The 7,640-nt window shown below is 41.3% G+C and overlaps 1 pseudogene; it reads left to right on the top strand.

The window, feature by feature from the left end:
* The first annotated feature begins 1,751 nt into the window (after positions 1 to 1,751).
* Positions 1,752 to 7,468, top strand: LOC117498284 (annotated as a pseudogene).
* The last annotated feature ends 172 nt before the right edge of the window (positions 7,469 to 7,640 follow it).

Below are 7,640 nucleotides of genomic sequence, written 5' to 3'. Positions count from 1 at the left end.
GACTCACTTCATTGTCTCACACATACCCAGGGGGAAGAAAGAGGACACATTGGAGCACACATTGACCCAGCAGTAGTTGCTTGAAACGTGGGTAAAGGTGTGTTAAACTGTGGGGGTAACCTGTTTTCAAATGACAAGCACACTGCTGCTTGTTGGCAGGCTGACTCAGTTCACTTGTCTCACACACACCCAGCGGGGGTGAAAGAGGACACATTGACCCAGCAGTAAGTCCTCAAAACGTGGGTAAAGGTGTGTCAAACAGTGGGGTAACATGTTTCAAATGACAGCACACTGCTGCTTGTTGGCAGGCTGACTCAGTTCACTTGTCTCACACACACCCAGCGGGGGGAAGATAACACTTGTACCAAGGAATAAGTGTTTGAAAGGCGGGGAAAAGTTGTTTGAAATAGTATAATACCTCCAGGGTGCATAACTGCACTTTACAAGCCAGAAATAATGTTTAAATGGTCGGGGAAAGTATTTTTAAATGTCTGGAAGAGAGTTTTAGCCAGTCATTTTGCAGGATATCATTTAACATTGACGCTCTCCTGAAAATGCACAGAATATGTGCATTTTCAGGAGAGCCTCAATGTTAAATGATATCGTGCAAAATGACTGACTAAAACCCCAGAATAAGTGTTTGAAAGGTGGGGAAAAGTTGTTTAAAATAGGCTGATACCTCCAGGACGCATAACATGGGTAAAAGTGTGTTGAAAAGTGGAGGGACATGTTTCAAATGACAGCACACTGCTGCTTGTTGGCAGGCTGACTCAGTTCACTTGTCTCACACACACCCAGGGGGGGAAAGAGGACACATTGACCCAGGAGAAAGTGCTCAAAACGTGGGTAAAAGTGTGTTGAAAAGCGGGGGAACATGTTTCAAATGACAGCAAAGTGCTGCTTGTTGGCAGGCTGACTCACTTCACTTGTCTCACACACACCCAGGGGGGGAAAGAGGACACATTGACCCAGGAGAAAGTGTAATACCTCCAGGGCGCATAACTGCACTTTATAAGCCAGAAATAATGTTTAAATGGTCGGGGAAAGTATTTTTAAATGTATGGAAGAGAGTTTTAGCCAGTCATTTTGCACCGGAATAAGTGTTTGAAAGGCGGGGAAAAGTTGTTTCAAATAGTCTGATACCTCCAGGGCGCATCACCAAAAATGTACAAGCCAGGGAAGGTGCTTGAATCCCGGATACTTTAGGTCTGTCACTTAGGGTGACCGCACCACTCCGACGCTCCCGAGAGTGGACGTCCATTATTTGTAAGGCACCTAAGACAGATAAGCATTTCTGAGGTCGAGTTTGGTGAAAATCTTAGCGGACTGAAGCAGTTCAAACGCTAATGACATTAATGGCAGGGGGTAGCGGTTCTTTGTCGTAATGGCGTTAAGTGGACTATAGTCACCGGCGGAATCCATGAGGAAGAATCTCCAGGAAAACGCCGCTGGTGGCTTGGAGGTCTAGGAGTGGCTCGACGCCTCTCTATCTCCCTCTCTCTGAGGCGATTCTCTACTCGAGTGGCCATGGAAATTAATGTTTCCAGGTCTTGAGGCGATTCCAACGGAGCCAGGCAATCCTTTATGGGATCTGACAGTCCGTTCATAAACGCGTCTATCAATGCGGAACTGTTCCAGCCACTGTCCGAGGCTGCGGTCCGAAATTCTATGGCGTAATCTATGACAGGGTAGGAGTGCTGTTTTATCTGCATAATAGTCCCCGGAAAACCTCTCTGGTGATGCCAATCGAAATGGAACAAATGCTGAGCGAACCTCGGCCTGGCCGGCTGCAGGATCGACGGGAGGTGGCGCCGTCGGCACATCAGGAGTCTCTAGACGGGTGAGGATTTGTTGAACCTGTGTCGCCAGCTGATTGACCTGTGCAGTTACTGCAGTCTGAAAACCCTCCTGGCGGTCTGACAAACCTCTTACTCCGTACCCAATAGTTGTTAGCTGCTCTTGATGCTGGTGAATTAGGCTGCCTTGGGCAGACAATGCAGTCTGGAGTGCTTTTGGGTCGGCTGGGTTCATTTTTGGTCAGTTCGTTCTGTCAGGACCTCGACACAAACTGATGAACCCAAATGCACGACCCAGAGACAAAGTCTTGAATGTAAGAAATGTATTTTAATTCCAATGATCAGGTAATCCCTCTTAACAGAGTAGGTACTGGAATAAACAAAAAGCGCTCACAAGGAGGAAAAAACTAAGCATAACAAAAGGAGAACTTAAGAAAAACTTAAGCCTACAAAAATCAACAAAATAACATAACCTGACATGAGAGAAAGCAATCCTTTCTGAGTTGAGGCTTGGCACGACCATTCGGGGAAACAAACAAGACGAACTGACACAGGACAGGGGAGAGACAGGACAATTTAAACATGAGGTGAGTGGGAACAGGTGGAAACAATCAGGGGCGGGGCAGACACTGATGATGGCGGGAAAAACACACAAGGGGAGGAAGAAACAGGGCCTGAAAGGAAAGACAAGAGGTAAGTACAAAATAAAACAGGAAATGACAGACAACATACATAAACATAACTAACACATTTGATGAGACACAACACCTCTCTCCTCCTCAGAAGTCTCCACGTCAGTGTCCCTTACTGTGCATCATTCCTCTGCATATTGTGAGGCTTCTTACACACACAGACTGCCTATCACTGAAAAGCTTAAAATATAATATACCTGTCACATCCTCATGATGCTGATGGCAAACACTCTACCGATGCAATAGGGAACGTTCTGAATGCCTCATCAAATGGCCTTCATAAAGATCTCATTTTCCCACATCGTGGAAATGTTCATGATTACGACAGCCGATACATTTTAAAGAATGGTTAAGCATGCACACATTATTAACCTGTTAAGCCCCAAGCCTGTAAACACACTGTAAACTGTAAACACAATAAGTAAAAACGATATAGCAGATATGTTCACCATGGTAATAAAAGTAGCAGTAGGAGGGTATATTGCACAAAGTATTATATATTTTTTAGATTAGATTTGGAGGATGAAACCCTCTTGAATGCTCACACATTCATGCACAGAGTGACATTTGACCTCTGCTTGTAACCCATCCTAGTATAGCTATCGACCGGGCCCTCTCCAAGTAGCAGTCCACACTCCATTTTTAGGTCTGTTCGGGGACTTGAACCGACAACCCTACGGCAGTTATTGCACATCAGAAGTCTGGTAGCTCTGTGTACAAATGTGCAAAATAATCTGAGGGTTGTGTGAAGATAGAAAAGTGAATATCTCGTTTAATATCCAAGATGTACAGAAATATTTAGCTGTTTAAGTTTTAACCTGTAGGAAGACAGAACATTTGTTTTGCCACCCCCCCCCCCCCCCCCCCCTCCCTGTAGGTGTCCACATGCCTCTAGAGTTTCATTAATTTGTTTACAAGTTGGTCAGATCTTTGTGAAAAGTTTTAGTGAGATCTATCGAGGGTGAAGAATCTGATAAAGAAGAATCCACAGAGCGGAGCTGTTCACTTTCTGAGGTGCAGGTTACTTAACATGTAGCATTTCAAACAGGTTGTATGTTTTCATATCTGTTAACATAATCTGCCTTGTTTTATAAAATTACATTGTCTTTTTAGAAACTATTAATGGCTGGTGAATATAATGTGACATATATAACTTTTGATGGGCATGTGGAAGTGCAGAGATATAGATATCTGTATTTTGTGATCATGTTAACAATTTATGTTCTGATCATCTGCAGTAATTCCACTATTGTGTGCATCATTGTTATTCACAAAAGCCTCCATGAGCCTATTTACATGTTCATTGCAGCTTTGTTGATTAACTCTGTTCTGTCCAGCACTAACATCTACCCAAAGCTTCTGATTGACTTTTTATCAGAGAAACAGATCATATCTTATCAAGCTTGTCTGTTTCAAACTGTGATTTATATGACTTCGACCTTTTCAGAGTTTTTACTGTTGGCAGCCATGGCCTATGACAGATATGTGTCTATATGTAAACCTCTGCATTATTCAACCATCATGAGAAAAAGAACTGTCAATGTCTGTCTGCTTTTGTCTTGGCTTCTGCCGACTTGTGAGAGTGCAGTGGGAATTTTTTTTTTTTGCCAATAGCAAACTCTGCAGTTTCACTTTAAGGGGGATTTTTTGTAACAATTCAATTTACAATCTTCAGTGTGTGAGCTCAAGCGCTCTCTCTGTATATGGAGTGTTCATGTTGGTAAATATGTCACTTCTGCCTCTTATCTTCATACTTTTTACATACACCAGGATACTTATACTATCATATCAAAATGGTAGAGAATACAGGAGGAAAGCTGCACAGACCTGTTTACCCCACCTGTTGGTTTTAATCAGCTTTTCTTTTCTTATTTATTTTGATGTTGTTATAATTCGTCTAGGGTTAAATATTCCCAAAACACCACGTTTGATATTGACTTTGCAAATAGTTTCCTATAACTCCCCTCTTCAACCCAATCATATACGGACTGAAAATGAAAGAAATCTCTAAACACCTCAAGATGTTGTTGTGTCGGGTCAAATCACACTAATACACTTAACACAAAAAGTAAGGAAATGTGTGTTTGGTAGATGATGGTAGCTGAGCATCCCACCAATGTATGTTCCTCATAAATGTAGTACCATTCAAAAAGGGAAATAAACAGGCTTTCCACAAAATATGATTTACTGCCAAGAAGCATTGTTACAACAAAGAAGTCATCTACCAAACACACATTTCCTGTTGTGCTAGGCTTTGTACTATATTTTAGTTTAGTAATTCCACAAGTGTATTAGGAAAGAGCAACTCATGACACTACAACGCTTTCTTTTACCAATTGTCTTTGAAGCAGATTTCAAGTGAAAACCTCTAAAATAGTTGACAATATCTACCTTTGTTCAGTTTCAAGATTTGCTCTTCCATAATAAAGGATACAAGGAGTGAATATTCATTCTTATGTAGCCTATATTAATATGTTATTTGTCACTTTAGGAGTGTTTGTTTTGCAGGGGGTTTAACTCAGAGCTGAATACTTGGAGACATTTCACTCAAATAGACTCTATATATACATTTATATATATATAAATATGATTAAGGGTGGAGGCCATTTCTGTGTTTGATTAACATTTAAGTCACGTGTTTTGCGTGCTGGTGATATTATGCAGGAGAACATATCTGTCCTTTTGCAGCATTTAGAGTCACCTTCCTGCCCGGCTTTATGTCATTGCTTTCTGTCTCTGTGTTTCTCTGATGATGTTTATCACAGGAAAATAAAGTGGTATTTAACATTTGAAAGGTTGAAAACTTGGTGGGTTTTTTTGCACACACAAAAGACTCCATAAAATGCAGATGATGAAAAATTAAGAAATGTGACAGAAGAGATCAGGAAGTCACAAACAGAAGTCTTTTGTGTGTTACACTCTGAGGTCAAAGAGGTCAAGATATGGTGTGTGTGTGTGTGTGTGTGTGTGTGTGTGTGTGTGTGTGTGTGTGTGTGTGTGTGTGTGTGCGTGCGTGCGTGCGTGCGTGCGTGCGTGCGTGCGTGCGTGCGTGTGTGTGTGTGTGATATGATGCAATGTTTTCAGATGAGAGCAGTGTCCACAGAAGCTGATGGAATGAGGGTCATTAGTGGGCCCACACACACACACAGACACAGAGGTGGAAGAAGTTTAACTTAAATAAAAGTTGTAATATCACAGTGTATAATTAGAAGTATCAAAACTGAAAGTATTTTAAGAACTGTTTTTAGTTCACCTCTGGATTACAATGAGGGACTGGGAAAGGTTAAAGTCCACTTTTAGTTTTGGAGACACTCTCACTGGGGGGGTCGTTTGTTTTGAAAGACAGACGTTAACAATGCAGGAAATGTCCAAAGGGTTATCTGAGAATAACCTTCCAACTTCACATTTATTATCCCAGCATGCAATGTGTGTTATTTAATGACGATAAACAACAATTAGTTGGTCAACATACAGGGACAAAGTTATTAGAAGTCTCTCTCTGTGTGTGTGTGTGTGTGTGTGTGTGTGTGTGTGTGTGTGTGTGTGTGTGTGTGTGTGTGTGTGTGTGTGTGTGTGTGTGTTTGCACCTAAGTAATATGATGCAATGTGTTCAGATCACAGCCGTGTCCACAGAAGCTGATGTAATGAGGGTCATTAGAGCCCCTCCCCCCCCTCTCCGGACTACAGCCAGTGTACATAGAGCTAATTATGACCCAGTGAGTCTCAGGGGGGGGGGAGGGGGGGGCTCTCTGTTGTCACGAACACAACACACACTCACCTGAGCTGCTGAGTAGCTGAGGTGATTATCTCAGTAATTGGTCCGAGGCGCTCAACAGAAAAGGTTTCTCCTTAGTCCTCTGAGGAGAGAAACTTTGGCCTGTTAGCAAACACATTAACAACAACTTTATAAGATCATTTAATATAAGAAACGGTTATATAATATACAGAGTAATACAAAATAATACGATGTAACACGTTATAATAATTAACATAAATAATAATAAAGTGAGACATAATTATGTTTTCTGTGATCCACTCAAACATCCAAAATCCATATTAAAGATTACGTTTTACTGTCTTTGTCTGTCACACACACACACACACACACACACACACACACACACACACACACACACACACACACACACACACACACACACACACACACACACACACACACACACACACACACACACACACACGCACACACACACACACACACACACAGTCTTACATCACTTTAGGTAAACAAACTCCTCTAAAGTTAGCATTACATAACTCTTCAGGAACATATTTAAACATGACATTACAAAACTTGTAATGTAAAAGATAACTGTGTTAATGTCCGTAATGAAGTGGGGGGGTTTCATGGTGATGTCTGTTAGTTTATTGTTTACCCTATTCTCCTGTAGTGTGTACAACATGTATGAGTTTTACAATCCACCTCTCTCCTCCTCAGAAGTCTCCACATCAGTGTCCCTTACTCTGCATCATTCCTCTGCATATTGTGAGGCTTCTTACACACACAGACTGCCTATCATTTAAAAGCTTAAAATATAATGTACCTGTCACATCCTCATGATGCTGATGGCAAACATTCTACCGATGCAATAGAGAACATTCTGAATGCCTCATCAAATGGCCTTCATAAAGATCTCCTTTGCATCAGAATCAGAATCAGAATCAGAAGTTCTTTATTTTTCCCGCATCGTGGAAATGTTCATGATTACAACAGCCGATACATTTTAAAGAATGGTTAAGTATGCACACATTATTAATAACACAATAAGTAAAATCAATATAGCAGATATGTTCACCATGGTAATAAAAGTAGCAGTAGCAGGGTATATTGCACAAAGTATTATATATTTTTTAGATTAGAATTGGAGGATGAAACCCTCACACTCAGCACACAGTGAAATGTGGTCTCTGCTTGTAACCCATCCTAGTATAGCTATCGACCGGGCCCTCTCCAAGTAGCAGTCCACACTCCATTTTTAGGTCTGTTCGGGGACTTGAACCGACAACCCTACGGCAGTTATTGTACATCAGAAGTCTGGTAGCTCTGTGTACAAATGTGCAAAATAATCTGAGGGTTGTGTGAAGATAGAAAAGTGAAAATCTTGTGTAAATCCAAGATGTACAGAAATAT

This window comes from Trematomus bernacchii, unplaced genomic scaffold (assembly GCF_902827165.1).
Source record: "Trematomus bernacchii unplaced genomic scaffold, fTreBer1.1, whole genome shotgun sequence".
NCBI classification, from domain to species: domain Eukaryota; kingdom Metazoa; phylum Chordata; class Actinopteri; order Perciformes; family Nototheniidae; genus Trematomus; species Trematomus bernacchii.
This window is presented reverse-complemented; position numbering and strand designations above follow the sequence as displayed.